Consider the following 15,810-nt stretch of genomic DNA (forward strand, 5'->3'; position numbering starts at 1 on the left):
CCATTGTTATTTACTCGACGAGGCAAGAAATAAAGGGAAGCGGGCGAACGAATGACGTGAGTGGGTTTCACTCCCCAGCCAGCCCGTTAAAAGGCCAGTGGAGTCGCGCTCGAAGGGCCCTACTTTGCGGCGCGGAGGAGCATCGTGATGGCGATTTGTAGTCCGACGATCGTTGAGCCGGCCTCCGATTGGCTGGTTCGTACCTGCAATGCGTCACTCGAGCTCGCAGCCGCCGCCGGGACGCGGTGCGGCTTCTGCCGTTGCTGGTCTGGCCGCGCTGTCCTGGCAACTGCGCCAGGCGGCAGAGTCGCTTCCCTTGCGCTTGGCTGGAGAACCTTCCTCCTCCACCCATCCTTCTCTCCCACACTCACACACACACTTTCCCGCCCCTTGTGCAGGGGTAGGCGAAAACACCTTAGGCAGATAATGACGCTGAAAGACCCCAGGAAACCTGTACCCCGCGCTCAGCTTCTCGGCCTCGTGGAGGTCACACGTTTTCCATTTTACTCCTTCACGAAACCAATAAAAATCTAGGTAAGGATAAATGCAGCTGCTTAGCTGCGAGACTAATCCGAAAGGGTCTTCCGTTTAGACTTGCCATGCGCCTTTCTTACCAGGGGGTCCTTTCCCAGAAAAGTCACTCAGAAACCACCTCTCCGAGATTCTGTCGGATTAGTCACCCCCAAAGCCCCTTGATAGTGTGGAATAAAGGGTCCTCGTTTGGAGTCAGACCTGGGTGCAAGTATTGGTTGGTCCACTTTGTTAGATGTGTGACCTTGGAGGAGTCATTTAATCTTTAGCCTCATTTGTAAAATGGAGGTAATAGTTATCTCAAAAGCTTATCGTAAGGATTAGAATAATATGAAAATTAGATTAATGTAAAATGTTAAAGTTTCTGGCACAGAGTAAGCACCCAAGTGGTCACTGTAATATACCTTACCCTCATTACAAATTTGCCCATTTGTGTCTCCAACCTCTCAGATTTAAACGGACGTTTAAAAAAACTTGTCAGAGTTCACTCCTTGAAATGGGAACCCTTGTGTACTGTTGATGGGAACCTAAAATGGTACAGCCACTGTGGAAAAACAGTATGGCAGTCTCTTTAAAAATTGAAAGAGAATTCCCATATGATCCAACAATTCCACTTCTAGGTATGTACCCAGAAGAACTGAAAGTAAGATCTTGAAGAGCTATTGGTATGCCCATATTCAAGGCAGCGTTATTCGCTATAGCTAAAACTTGGAAGCAACACAAGAATGGATAAGCAAAATGTGGTATATACATACAATGGAATGTTATTCAGCCTTGAAAAGGAAGAAAATTCTACAACATGCCACCACATGAATGAACCTTGCGGACATTATGTGGTAAGTGAGAAATAAGCTAGTCACAAAAAGAGAGATACTATATGATTCCATTTTTTTTAATGTTTATTTATTTTTGAGAGAGAGAAAGAACAGGGAGGGGCAGAGAGGGAGGGAGACACAGAATCCCAAGCAGGCTCCTGCTGTCAGCACAGAGCCCGATGTGGGGTCGAACTCTTGGACTGCAAGATCATGACCTGAGCCGAAGTTGGATGCTTAACCGACCTAGCCACCCCTGATTCCATTTATATGAGGAACTTAGAGTAGTCAAAATCACAGAGACAGATAGTAATCTACTAGGGGCTTACCACTAGATTATTAGATAGTGATTACCAGGGTCTGGGGCAGGGGGACTGGAGAGTTACTGTTTAATGGGTATGGAGTTTCATATCTACAAATGAAAAGAGTTATAAGGATGGATGGTGGAGATATTTGTACAACATTATGAATGTATTTAATATCACTGAACTGTACACTTAAAAATGGTTAAGGTGGTCAATTTTATGTGTATTTTATCACACGCATTTTTTTAAATTAGCTCCTTAATCCCACCCCAAATAAGTAAGCATATTCATAACCTGGAACATTTAATAATCGGATAGTGAACACCTGTGTGAGTTCAATTTGACTGCAGTGTAGTTGTTACCATAGAAGGGGTTTACAAGGCACAGAGGAGAGGACCTTAGCGCACCACAGAGGTTCCAAAAGGGATTTCTAAAGAAGATAACTCCTAAATTGAGTCTGTTATGATAAATGGCCTAGGAAACAGGCAAAAGGCAGGGAGGAAAAGAGAAGTAAGTTCCAGATGAAAGAAAACAGAGCAAAGGCCAAGAGGCATGCAATTTGATTGCATGGCCTGGTGGAGGAGCTGCCAGTGATTAGGCATTACTAGAACCCGCCAGGCACAGGAGAGGGTTGCTGGGAAGTTAGGAAGGAACTAGGGTTTAATGTTCAGACTGCATTTCCTCAAGAAGGTTGTTGGTAGAGCTGCTGTCCAGAAGAATCATCTTAGGCCACATTAAACCCTTAAAATTTCCCAGTAAAAAGCACAGGCATGTGGACCCTTGAAACCTAAGCAAGCAGCATTTTTAGCAGGCCAAGGTGAAATCTTGCCTACTGAGAAGAAGTTTGCCCAGCAAGACCAAGATGTTCTGTAACTGCTATCTGCACATACTTGGAAAGCTTCAGTGGAATTTAACCTCCTTTAGCCTATTTAGACATTTCTTCATACCATCAAAAGTATTTACTAGGCCAGGGATGGATCCTCTCTCTTTCAGTCATGTAAATCAGACATAAAGTAAGTGCTCTTTCAATTAGTATTGGCAGCACTGTGACCTTCCTTTCAGATGAATGGCTATTTAATGAAAACTCAGGATCCTGTGCTTCTACTGTCCTTGCCAATGTAGTGATGTGATGAGGCGGGGGTGGGGGAGGTAATTAACTTTATCCCACAAATGAAATACCATTGAGAATGTTAGTTAAAAGTGGGTACCTCTGCTTCAGAATCTAAGCTGGAGACACAGACCTAAGGCCATGGTTCCTGTACTGTTCATTCTGGTAACTCTCACGTCTTTCAAGGTATTCCTCAGAAATTTGTCTCTGATTCTTCCTCAGATGGAAAAGCCATCAACAATCTTTTCTCTCAGCTTAGTCACTAAAAATATTCTGTCTTCACACAGTACCCCATCAGCATGCATGATTTTACATATGAAATTTTTAATGATAGGAAATTGAATGACAAAATGAATAATCACCTCTTCTAGAAAATGAATTTTTAAAAGGATTCATGTATAACGTATAACAAGCAAAAGCTTAAGTGTAATATATAGGTGCATGCTTAGAGTTGTAGGTATTGAATCAATCAGCTTTTAAACAAATATTTGGTAATGAAGCATGTGTGAAAGAGACTACAGGAAAGTTCTTGGTTTCTTAGGTTGAATTTCAGTAAGGCCTCTCTTGCAGAAACTTCCTTGCTGACCTCTCCAAGATGAGAAAGAAAATGAGAAAAAAGTCAAGACTTACATTTAAAGCCATTGTGGTTTATGTGTATTTGAGACTGTTCCAAGTCAATTTATTTATAGAGCATTTGTCTTCCACAAGATGACATACAGTGCAGCCTGACTTTGGCAATTGCCAACTGAGAAGCAAAGTTGATGACAACTGTCACGTCAAGGCCTAGGAGGCGGTTGGTTGTCTTTCTTTTTCCCCTTCCTGATTGGTGAGATCTCACAGCTTTCTACCTTTGTCCATCTTGGGAAAATGAGAATGTACTTCCTCTCCAGGCCCCAGTTCCTCAGTTTGCAGAACACAGATAACATAAGCCCCATCCTTTGATATTTCCTTCCCATAGTTTCTCTCCTCCAGCCAACTGTGCTAACCAACAAGTGCAGAGGCCAATCTGAGCAGCATTCTTGATTGTAGGGCCTATGTGATTCTTGACAGGTGAAAGAATTAAGCCCTAAATGCCCTAAGGCATCAAGGTATGCATCAGCTTCTCTCCTATGCATCTAGAATGGCACGTGTTGTATGTCAATTTTGAGAGAATTGAGAAAATAGTACTCAAATCATTTTCTTGTTCTGTGGATCGGATAAGGAGCTCTGGTTGAGAAAGTGAAGCTATCCTTTTCCAGGATTATGGGGCAAAACAGAGCTGGGACAGGAATCCAAACAGGTCATGAGAATGTCTTACCCACAACATCCTCAGTTCGATAAACTGAGGTGAAGAGGATATGGAAAAAACATCCTGCATGGGCTTATGCTCATATACATAGGAAAAATTGAGAGTCATTAGCTTTGATATTGACATACCGCCTTTTATTTATTTGCTCATTCAAAAAAATTGAGATGTCATTTTCGTGTGACCATCTAGGGTTTGCCTAAAACTGAAGGTTTTCCTGGGACATAGAACTTTCAGCACTAAAGCCAGACAGTCTCATGCAAACCAGTGTGCATGCATTGCATGCATTGCAGACTGTGCAATGATAAGAATGATCATAGGAGACCATGAGAGCATGTAGGAGGACAACCTAATGGGCAAGGGGATGACATCCTAGAGAATGTGATAAATAGCGATTTGAGTAGAGGTGGACAAAGAGGAGAAAGTGTTTGAGGCAGGAAGAAGACACATAGAGGAATAGAGATATCATTACCACCTCCATCATTGACATCATCATTAGTACATTCACTAATGTACATCAGCCACTGATGATTGGGTGCTTACCATGGGCCAGCCACTGTGCTGACCACATTACATACATTGTCCATATTGTTGACCATTTCATTCCTCATGAAATACCCTTCTCTCTTGGCTTCGGGAATGACCCCTTCATAATATGTCTATTTCTCTGGCAATTTGTTTCAAGCTCCTTGGCTGGCTCCTGCACCTGTTGCTTAAATGGTAATGTGCCTCCAGATTTAAGCCATGGCTCTCTTCCTTATGACTTTGACACCTGCCCTGAGCAAACTTCCCACTCCCATAGCATTCGCTAGGTGCCGATGACCTCCAAATATGGCCAGAGGTAGTCTTCCCTAAACTCCTGATTGTATTTCAGGCTGGCCCAGCATATGTTAAATATGTTGAAGTTGTAAGTCAAGTTAACAAACGAATATGTTCTATTCTTCTACCTTGAGAGATAAACTTTCATAATCACCTGGACAGCCATGGCCAATTTTAGAATCTTGAACCTACCGACCAAATTGTGGAAGTATAAGGAAGCCATCCTCTAACCCACAGCCTACCCATTTCTTTTCTCACTGCCAGCTCCATCCACACTGTGAGAGGTCTTGCATATTCACTTGTGTGGACACTGTGGTCCTGAGTAGGCTCCATATACAGCCCCACAAATAGTTGCTTCTTGTCCATCCTTCAAGGCCTAGAGACATGCACCCTAGAGATACAGTTTGCTCTTTGGAGAGTGGACCTGAGGAGGAAGCCTACATGGGAAGCAGGGTCAGGGCTATTTGATCAAGGAATCCCGTAATCCTAGGGACAGAGAATAGTCTTAAGGGGTGGGGGAATGTGGGTTCTAGGTAGGATGTCCTCTTGGCCCTTTATGTAGAGGTGTATTTGAAGGAGGGACACAACCAGGTTCTCTGAAGTGAGGCTAGGCCAGGGCCCTCTCTTGCACTCCTGAAAATGCCTACTGGCGACTCTTCTGGAGGCCCTCAGGCCCTAAAACCACATCCAAACTGAACCTCTCATATTTTCATCCCAACCTACTCTCCTCTATTCTAGCTTCATTGAAGAGCACCTCCCTGTCACCCAAGCCACACTGAACCACTTGCAGATATCTGCATACACTACACTGTTTTCCATTTTGTCTTTCCTCATGCTGCTCCCTCTGCCTAGAACATCCTTCCACACTTTCCCACTGCCTGCTACACATGTGCTCATCCTTGGCACAAGCATCATATCCCCTGTGCTGTCTTCCTAACCCACCAGCTGTCTCCCTTTGGCCCAAAGATAAATAATCACTCTCTCTCAAAATATCCTCATAACATCTTATGGTACTGTTACCTTATAGGTTGGTGATACCAGCTGAGTCCCTTGAGGGACCGTAATTGTGTTTGCACCCTTACCACCTTGCTTCATGCTGGGACACAGTTGATGCCCAGTAATTTTGTCGAATGAGTAAGTGGACGAATGGACAAAGATATTATCATTTTGCACTTGCCTTTTCCACATGGCTTTGAAAAATAACTCAGAAGATTATTACAAAGTGTGAGTTGTCTTATAAATAACAAAACAAAGGGCACCTAGGTGGCACAGTCAGTTAAGTGTCTGACTCCTGATTTTGGCTCAGGTCATGATCTCACCATTCATGAGATCAAACCCTGCGTTGGGCTCTGTGCTCACAGCATGAAGCCTGCTTGGGATTGTGTCTCTCTCTCTCTCTCTCTCTCTCTCTCTCTCTGCGCCCCTCCCTTGCTTTTGCACACTCTGTCTCAGAATAAATAAACTTTAAATAAATAAATAAATAAATAAATAAACAAACAAACAAACAAGTAACATAGAAAGTAGCCAGCAAGACAATCTCGTCTTCTAATCTAAGTTATTATTTAAATAAATTTGAAAATTCTAAATACATATTTAATCAAATGTAATTTTCACTTTCCTTGAGATTTTTTATGTCATTGTATAATTGTTTATACAATTTTCAAATTGTATCTTTTCTCATCTTAGAAAATTTAAGGTTCAGACTGCATTAGCTTGATGAAGTAAGAATTAAAGCAATTAACCACCACATAATTAAGCTAAAAAAAAATGTGCTTTCAACAGTGCCTGGTTTCACAGAAAAAAGGTGATTTATGTCGTGGTTGGGATTCTATTGGCAGCATGGGGGCCTACATGGAAGTGTGAATTCTCTGCAACCTCGACTTTTAACCTCAAATCTATACGTCAAATTTTTAATTTCATTTTCTCCCTACTAGCTTGGTTTGTTATTATCCTTTGGTTTAAACAATCAGGATTCCCATTTTCGTGGCTCTAAAGTTGATGCTATTGGGGTCCTCCTTCCCTTCACATTTTTTTTCTAGTCCCCATTTAACTATGTATCCCGTATTTCTAGGTTCTCCTCATGGAACTTGTAGTAAATCATCATCTGCTTTGAAAAAAGATTTTAAATTGTTCTAAACTTAACTACTTACTTGCCTTTTCTCTTTTGTACATTTTCCATATTTCAATTTTCTTTACTGTGTGCTATGAATTATACTATCTACTATATCTTCCACGAAACTCTCAATAACAATTTCAGTTTGGAAGCCCATCTGCCATTTTGCCAGTTTGAGATTCACCGACCTCTCTTCTATAGAGAAACCAGGAACCAGGGGCCAGTCTGTAAAGAAGGCTCACAGTTTGACGTGGCTATGGGATCAGATGCATCCTAGTAGAGCTTGATTAGAAAGCTATGGGCTAGTGTCTGGACTTACTAAATTCTTCATGTTGTTTTTGTTTTTGATGCCATGAAATCATATTAACAAAAGAATGTATACTTGCTGGGGAATTATCACTTCTTGTGATTTTCCATGGTCTTTCCTGGAAGGAGGGAGCTTGGTTTCCCTGCTCCATGAGAAAAATGGGAGTCACTTAGAGAAAACATCTTCTTTATTTTACCGCCACATTCTTGCTTTCATTGGTTCCAAAGTGAAAAGAGTCACGGCCCCTGCCATTCATGTGGGGGCTGAGGGAGACATAGATGTGCCCCTATTACAATAACAGGATTGATTAGGAATGAAAGAGCTTCTCTTTTTCTAGATTAAGCATTTTTTAAACTGTCAAATATTTTCTCAGAAATTTAGTTCTCTATTTTGAAAATTTTCAAATGTATGGAAAAATTGAAAGAATGATACAATAAACCATTCATATACTATCCACTTTGATTCAGCAATGGCTAGCATTTGCTACATTTGCTTTCTCTTTCTCTGTCTCTCTCTCTGTACACATACACTGATTGACAAATTTTTTTTGGATGAAACATTTGAAAGAAAGATAGTCATCATACTTCACCTGTGAATTTCAGCATATTCTCCTGCGAATAAAGATATTCTCCTACAAAACAAAACCACAACACTGTTATCACAGTTTAAAAAAAAAATTCTATAATGGGGCACCTGCATGGCTCAGTTGGTTGAGCTCAGGTCATGATCTCGTGGTTCAGTTTGTGAGTTCTAGCCCTTCATCACCCTGACAGCATGGAGCCTGCTTGGGATTCTCTGTCTCCCTCTCTGCCCCAACCCAGCTCGCATGCACATGTGTGCACTCTCTCTTTCTCCAAATAAGTAAACAAACTTAAAAAAAAATCCCTTTAAAAATTCTATAATACTATCTTATACTATCTATATATGTACATATATATGTGTGTGTATATATATATATATATATATATATATATATATATATATATTATCCAATCTATACTTAAATTTTCCTAATTGTCTCCAAAATGATTTTATAGCTGTTTTCCTTTTTTCTAACTAGGATTTGACAAGGGTTGTACTTTACATCTCTTTAGGTTTCTAATTTCAATCCAGATAATTCCCCTTCCTCTGATTTTCACCTCATTTATATTTTAAAGGATCCAGAACAGTTTTCTTTTACAATGTCCACATTCTACATTCGTCTGATTTCTTTCTCATAGTATTACTTAATGTGTTTCTCTATCCTATAAACTAGAATTCAGGACTAAAGCCTTGACAAGATTCTAGTTGAAGACTTTTGGCAAAACTACTTCACAGGCAGTATTGTGTATTTTATACTGCCATCATCCTAAGAGCACATAAGAGCCAATGTTACATTCTTAGTGATGATAATTTGATCATGTAGTTAAGATGGCATCTACCAGGCCTCACCATCATAAGGGTGTGTTTTCCACATTTAATTGATAAGTAACCTGTGGGGTGATATTCTGCTAACATGTAAATATTCTTTCCCCAGCAGTTCTCCACCTAGTGATTTTATCATGCATCATCTGTTAACTTAGTTACATTGAGGGTTATAAATGGCTTTTCTAATTCTGTGATCCCTCCCATATGTATTAGCTTATATTCTTTTTGCAAAAAATATTCTTTCCTCCCTTATTCTCTCCTTTTCTGAGCATTACTGTTAATTGTTTTTTTTTTAATTCAGTGTATCATAATCAATTACATTTATTTTAGGTTTTGGTGCTCAAGTTGTCCCAAATTTGGCCAATATTTAGAAGCCTCAGTCGCCTAACGGATAAGGCATTGGCCTCCCAAATTTGGCCAATATTTGCTGTTCAGGCCAGTTCCTATGTTTTTTTGACCTATCTCTATCAATTTTTGAGTAGTTTGTTGTTTTCTGACACAAAATATTCCAGGCTAACCTTCTACTTTCTCTGCTTGGATCTAGAATCAGCCATTTTATTCAAGGATCCTCAGAGATGTCCAATGTATTTAATTCCAAACATGTAAAAAGTCATCATTCTATATTTGTTGTACTCAGCCTATCCATAAACACTTCAGTGGCTTTCCTTAGATCCTCAGAAGTTTTTCTTCTCAGTGCAGACTTTATTCTGGACCCTTGCTCTCAGTGCTTGGTTCTTTGTGTTCTCTCTGTGTAGCTCTTAGCATCTCCTTCAGTCCTTTCCCAATGTGTCATACTTATGAGTGTAAATTGTGAATACTGGGTCAAACTGGAAAATGGATAATATCACAAAGCCCATGTGGAAGCTGCAGGTGAAAAGGCCTAGATAGGCAGGGCCAGGACAAGAGAAAAGCAAGACCCTCAGCCAGAAGGATGCAGCTGCAACCTCCTTTGGCAAAGAGACCATGTCTTCCCATAGTCCTCCCTCTCATCCTCATACCTGCTTACTTCCCCAAAGGCAGAGAGAACTTGGGGATACCAGGAACTTTGCTTTAATCTCATAGTTCAGTGTTTGGGGTAGGGTGATTCCAAGGTCAGGCGAGAAAAAGAGAGGGTGGCTATTACTCTAGGTCCCCAAAGACCTTTCCAATATTATATGGACCCATAAGACTATTATTTTGGCCATTTGTTTAGGAAGCTCCCATGTTAATTTATCTCTCATGTTCATGTTTAAGTTTCTTTATTTGAATATATTGTCTAGATTTACTATGTCTTTTTTTAAATGTTTATTTATTTATTTTGAGAGAGACAGAGAACAAGCAGGGAAGAGACAGAGAGAGAGAGGGAGACAGAGAATCCCAAGCAGGCCCCACACTGCCAGTGCAGAGCCTGATGCAGGGCTTGAAATCATGAACCATGAGATCATGACCTGAGCCAAAATCAAGAGTCAGACACTTAATTGACCGAGCCATTCAGGCACCCCTATATCATTTAATAATAAGTGAAATTGGAATAATTTTACTTGCCAGTGATTTCTAGTTATCTTTATCATATTAAAACTCTTAGTTGTGGACCAAAGGTCTTTTTCAGCAGTGTCCCTCTGTATCTGGTGATAGTATCTCCCAACAAGCCCTGCATTGTATTTCCCCCACCCCAGCAACTGTCTCTTGGGCTATACCTTCTCCTGTCTCCCAGTTGTACATCATATAGAGGACACATCACTGCACAGGGACTCAGAGGTAGGGATTTGTATCTAAGTCACCACCAACTGCTCTGTGATCTTGGGGTAAGTTTCATAGCCTCTCTGGACCTCAGATTGTAAATCAGTCACATGATCTCTTGATCTTAAGGTCCCTTTTAGTAAGGGGGGGAGGGAGAAATACCCTTAGAATGTTTTTCCTCAAGTTACAGATTGGTTTGAGTGGGAAGAGATTTCAGAGGTCATTTAATGTACTCCTTTAATGAGGAAATTTAGTCCCTAAAGATGAGGGGATTGCCCAAGGTCTTCTATGTATATGAAGAAAGAGCCAGGTTTAGAACCCAGTTTCCCTGACTACCAAATTAGTCCCTTCTATACTATACTATACTATACTATACTATACTATACTATACTATACTATACTGACTTCCACTCCCACCCTCTTTAAAATTCTGCTAGCCCTCTAGTCCAGCCGTAGTAACTCCAGTAATACCCATCTCCTACCCTTCTCTCTTCCTTGTATGTTTTTATCGCTTCTATTTTTTAATGTTTTATTTATTTTTGAGAGAGAGGGAGGCGAGTAGAAAGAGAGGAACAGAGGGCCCAAAGCAGGCTCTACACTGACAGTAGAGTGCCTGATGCAGGGCTCCAACTCATGAACCGTGAGATCGTGACCTGAGCCAAAGTCAAACATTCAACTGAGCCACCCAAGTGCCCCAGTTTTTATCACTTCTGATAATAATAATAGTAGCTAACATTTTTCAAATACTAAATTCTAGTTTCTCTTCCAGCCATTTTACATTTAGTATCACATTTAATCCTCATGGCAAACTTATAGAGTCAGTTGTACAATCATCCAAGTTTACAGATGGAATAGCTGAGGGTTAAAGGATTTGCATAATTTGCCCAGTTACACAGCTAATAGCTCTCAGAATTAGATTTCTAACTCATCTCTATCTGACATCCACACCTATCCACAGCACTTTTCTGTCTGTGAATACAGGAGACAGTTATTCATCCATCCATTGCTTACTAAGTACCTACTAGTGCCCAGCACTGTTCTAGGTACTATGTGAAATAAAAAGAAATAGAAGACTGTTCTAACTGGAGATGCAAAATCTATAAACATGAAACAACTACAATACAATTTAAGGCAACATGTATGATACAGGAATTCCAAGTAGTTCTTTTTTATGTCAATAGACTAAAAACTTTCCGAAGACAGGGTTTCCATCTGTGTTTTCTAGGATACATTGGACTACAGATAGATAATGGAAATAATCTGCTGTCAGACAACAAAACAGTGATTGGAATTGAGAAAGCAGGTTTACTAAGAGCCAAACCAAAGTCATAAATTTATATCAAATTTGCAGGTCACATTAAGATTGTGTTAACTGTCAGCAGCAAGAAAAGTTGAGTACCTACTATATGCTAGGTGTAGTGATGGACACTGAAAGAATCAAAGATAAGGGAGACAACTGGGACATTCAGACCAATCAAAGATAAGGCTGGATTGGAGGCCATATAGTGCCTTATTGCTGGTGTGATCAGAAGAGGCTGGACTTTAGGATTATTTAAAGCGTCTTGGGAAAATAGAATTATCTTCCAAAATGGGAAGTGGAAAATGGCAAACTTGGATGTTTGGGAGTTTAATAAAAGGAGAGGAAGTTTGGGGTTTAAGCAAGAACTTAGAAAGTAGACCAGCGGTCTTCCAGTCTCTCACCACCCTCCACATCAAGGGGCAGGCTGCCTCGAGATAGGAATTTGACTTTGTTTTATTATACTGCTTTTTCTAGTCTGACTCACTCTTGAGGTTGCTACATATTTATGAGTGAATAGTTTATTTATATATCTTTGCTAGACTTCAGAATTACTGAGTCAACTTCAAATCTTAAAGACAATAAATTTAAAATCAGTTTGGTCTGTGACCCAATTTAGTTTGATCTGAGATACTCAAGTCTTTTTATTGGAGACTGCTTAAAAGTTGCTGAATTATGGTATGAACATATTACTGTTATTAACAGTGGAATCATTTCTTTCAAAAATGACATTGGATAATGACTTCCTCTCCACTAGAGCTCTGTATCCTTCTACCTGGAGTTTTATGATATAGTAAAATAACAACAACAACAAAACACAGGGTTTCCTGGAGAGAGATAGAATCTTCTTTCTTGGGGTGCCTGGGTGGCTCAGTCGGTTGACTATCCAGCCTTGATTTGGACTCAGGTCATGATCCCAGGGTTGTGGGATGGAGCCCTGCATCAATTCTCTCTCTCTCTCTAAGACTCTCTCTCTCCCTCTGACCCTCCCACCTGCTCGTGCTCGCTCTCTCTCTCTCTCAACCAAAAAAAAAAAAAAAAAGAGAGAGAGAGAGAATCCTCTCTCTTTAGGCAATTAGTTTTTCTAGCTCTTTAGACAGTAGGTTTAATATATGAAAATATGCAAACTGGCTTGAGACAGTGAAAACAAATGGCCTCCCAAGATCCTACCCAGCTTCAGCATCCTGAGATACTTCACGTGGATACTAATTCCCTTTACAGTGTTTTCATTTGTGCAGTGCATTATTCCAGTAGGCACTGGGCCATAAAAGTTACGATCCTTTTGTGAAAGGATTGAAATTGTTCAATTTCAATTGTTGAAATTGTAAAAGTCTGTTCAGACTTTTACAATATGGCAGGCTCTGGAGGGCATCTTCACAGAGGCTCCAGCTCTACTGACAGGCTGCCCTTCTACAAGGGTCTGCTATATCTAGTTTCCTAATCGCAAGTGTAAAATTTTCCCCTTTGAGGGCAGTGTGTTGGTAGTTCTGTGGTATGCAATGATCTAATACCCAGAGAGTCTGTTACCATGCAACAAAAACTAAGGTCAATTATGATTCCTCATCAGTGACCCACAGCATCCCTCATGTCTCTCACAGCAGTCTATTTTGAAGAGCAGACACTTTAACATTTTTAAAGGAAACCAGAATTATCATTCAAATGATAAACTGCCACACAGACAGACATTCTCTTATGATTCATTGAAGTGCAGGTCTTAAGAGGTTATGCATTTGGTCTCAGTGTTTATTAAAGAAAGTGAAGACAAATAGATCAGAGAACAAATCAAACGTTGCACATCGTAGATGCCAAGCTCAACAGAATGATGTTCCAATATTAATATATGGGCTACATAACCCCACTGGGCAAAAACATGTTTTATTCAGGAAAACAACAAATCGAGTAATCTCTCTATAGAAAGCCATTTACAACTCATTTGGAAATTGAATTCATAATCTTTAATAAAGCCTGTTTATACCAACCATGAAGGAGTTTCAAATAAATAAAACTGAAAGCAATGATAAATTAGCTTCCTAGCCTTTATATGTTTAGTACATTGTAATCATTCAAATCCACTGAAGTCAAATTTGTTTTTCCAGTTTCCTAAATTCAATCCAGTGAGCTCCTGGTTCTTACACGAAACCAATTCGTATTGTCAGTGACAGCAAGAAAATTAATATTATGTTGGTTCTTACTATCCAAAGGGACTTACTAAGTGTAAGTAATAATATAGGCTCTTACCATCCAAAAGTCTATTATTTAAGGTAAACTCTAGCCACATACTCTGATAGCCTTATGAAGGCAATGAAATAAAAAGCTGACCCTGGGGATTATGTCATATCCAGCATGTTAAAATGGATCCCCTAGGGCCTTGGTCAGGAAGTAAAGAGCTCTGCTAGAATTTTATTGAAAAATCATGATGACAAAGCCCTTTCCATTTAAAAATCAGTTTATCAACATCATGGAATCAGTGGCCGGACATGAATGGAGAGGTGGTCTCATTTTGTTCTCTGCTTGGCACTCAGCTTTAGGTAATGCATTCACATCACTAGTTACAAATCAGGTCAGGAGACTGCTCAGAAAATTCCCTAGGATGACAGGGTTCCTCCTCGGCAGAGGCCCAAACGGGGCTGAAGCTTTCCTGCTGCTGCCCGCTGCAGAACTACTTCTCACTGATCCACTGTCAGTCTCTGGGACAGGTTCTGTGTAATCCAGGCACTTCACTCATTCCACTCTGCGTTTGTTTTCAGTTGAGGGAAGGGAGGGATGATGATCCCTCATGGGAGAATGTGGGAAGAAAAGTAAACAGTGCACGTGAACTGCCTAGAACTGCCTAGAGCATTCCCTCCTTCCCATTCATGGAGCAAATATTTACCGAGCCTGGATTCTGCGCATAGTGTTGTACACAGCTGATAATGGCTTCACAGGCCTCAGAGTGAGGACTATGAAGGCCTCCCATTTCACCTAGCCAGCCTGGATAGGGAATGAGGAGAAAGGATTTCAGAGACAGCAGACCTGGTTTGAATGCCCTGGCACCACTTTGCAGCTGTTGCCTCTGAGTCAATCACTACCTCTCTGAGCTTCGGTTTCCTCATCGTAGGATAAAGAATTGGAGCATGTACCCTGGAGTGTGATGTGAGAGTGAGACCCAGTGCACGTCAGGTGCCTGGCATTGCCTAAACGTTCTTTCCACCATCCTGTCCTCGTGCCCCCTCCCTTCTGAACTCCATATTGAACAGGACATTCTGCATCCAGCAGTGTGGTCCTTCCACTCTCCTTTCTGGGGCTTGTCTTATTTCATGTCAAAGTTGTGCAGTCTTTGAGAGCAGAAGCTGTATCTTGCCAAGCTCTGCATGTCCCCCAGGACCAGCCCCAGCTTCACTGTGGGCTCCTAAATAACAAGCAGACTGCCTGCTCAGAAACCAAGAAGAAGGGAGACTGCCTCCCCCACCCGCCTCTTTCTCTTCTCTGCTGCAGTCAGGCCTGTGGCCAGAAAAAGCCCAGGATCTCCCCCATCATTTCCTGCAGCCTCCACACTCCTGAGCAGCAATAGAGGGGAGAAGACAGGGAGCTGCTCCAGACCAAGGCTGATACACAGGGTCCCTCCCCAGCCTTCTGAGCTGAACCCAGCCCACATTCCTTTAGGGGAGCCTTATAGGTAATGAGGGAGGGGGAGAGGAACCACATATCCACAGAATTCATGGAGAGCTCCCAGCCACTCCTCAGTCTGTCCCCTCCCACAGCATTAAATTCACAGCACCCCTCCTCCTTGTGGGTGAGATCAGGGGAATGAGCTACCTTTACTGAGCATTACTATGGCCCAGGAACTATACCTAATTAACAAAGGTTGGCTCAGTTCTTCCTCAGAACATGGCATATAAGATACATCTTATTGGTCTCATTTTACAAATGAAGAAACTGAGGCAAAGAGAGGTCAAGTGGGTCCCCCAAGTCACAGAAAGTGCCTGGGCCAGGATTTGAGGCCCAGGCTATCTGACTTCCAGCTCAATCCCTTAGCTTCCAGCAGGCTGCTTTGCTGGCAGGTGGTGGGGAGGGAGCTGACTCATGGCTTTTGATTCATTCAGTCCTCTTTTCTGCATTAGCATTGCT

General features: G+C 41.2%; 1 long non-coding RNA gene across 3 annotated transcripts in view; it reads left to right on the top strand.

The window, feature by feature from the left end:
• The first annotated feature begins 37 nt into the window (after nt 1-37).
• LOC123384447 overlaps nt 38-15,810 on the top strand; it is a 45,270-nt gene continuing 29,497 nt past the window's right edge. For all 3 annotated transcript variants that reach the window (XR_006595543.1, XR_006595542.1, XR_006595541.1), the window contains exons 1-2: nt 38-534; nt 1,152-1,367. This is a non-coding gene — a long non-coding RNA (uncharacterized LOC123384447). The remainder of the gene's footprint in view (nt 535-1,151; nt 1,368-15,810) is intronic.

This window comes from Felis catus, chromosome A3 (assembly GCF_018350175.1).
Source record: "Felis catus isolate Fca126 chromosome A3, F.catus_Fca126_mat1.0, whole genome shotgun sequence".
Lineage (NCBI taxonomy): Eukaryota > Metazoa > Chordata > Mammalia > Carnivora > Felidae > Felis > Felis catus.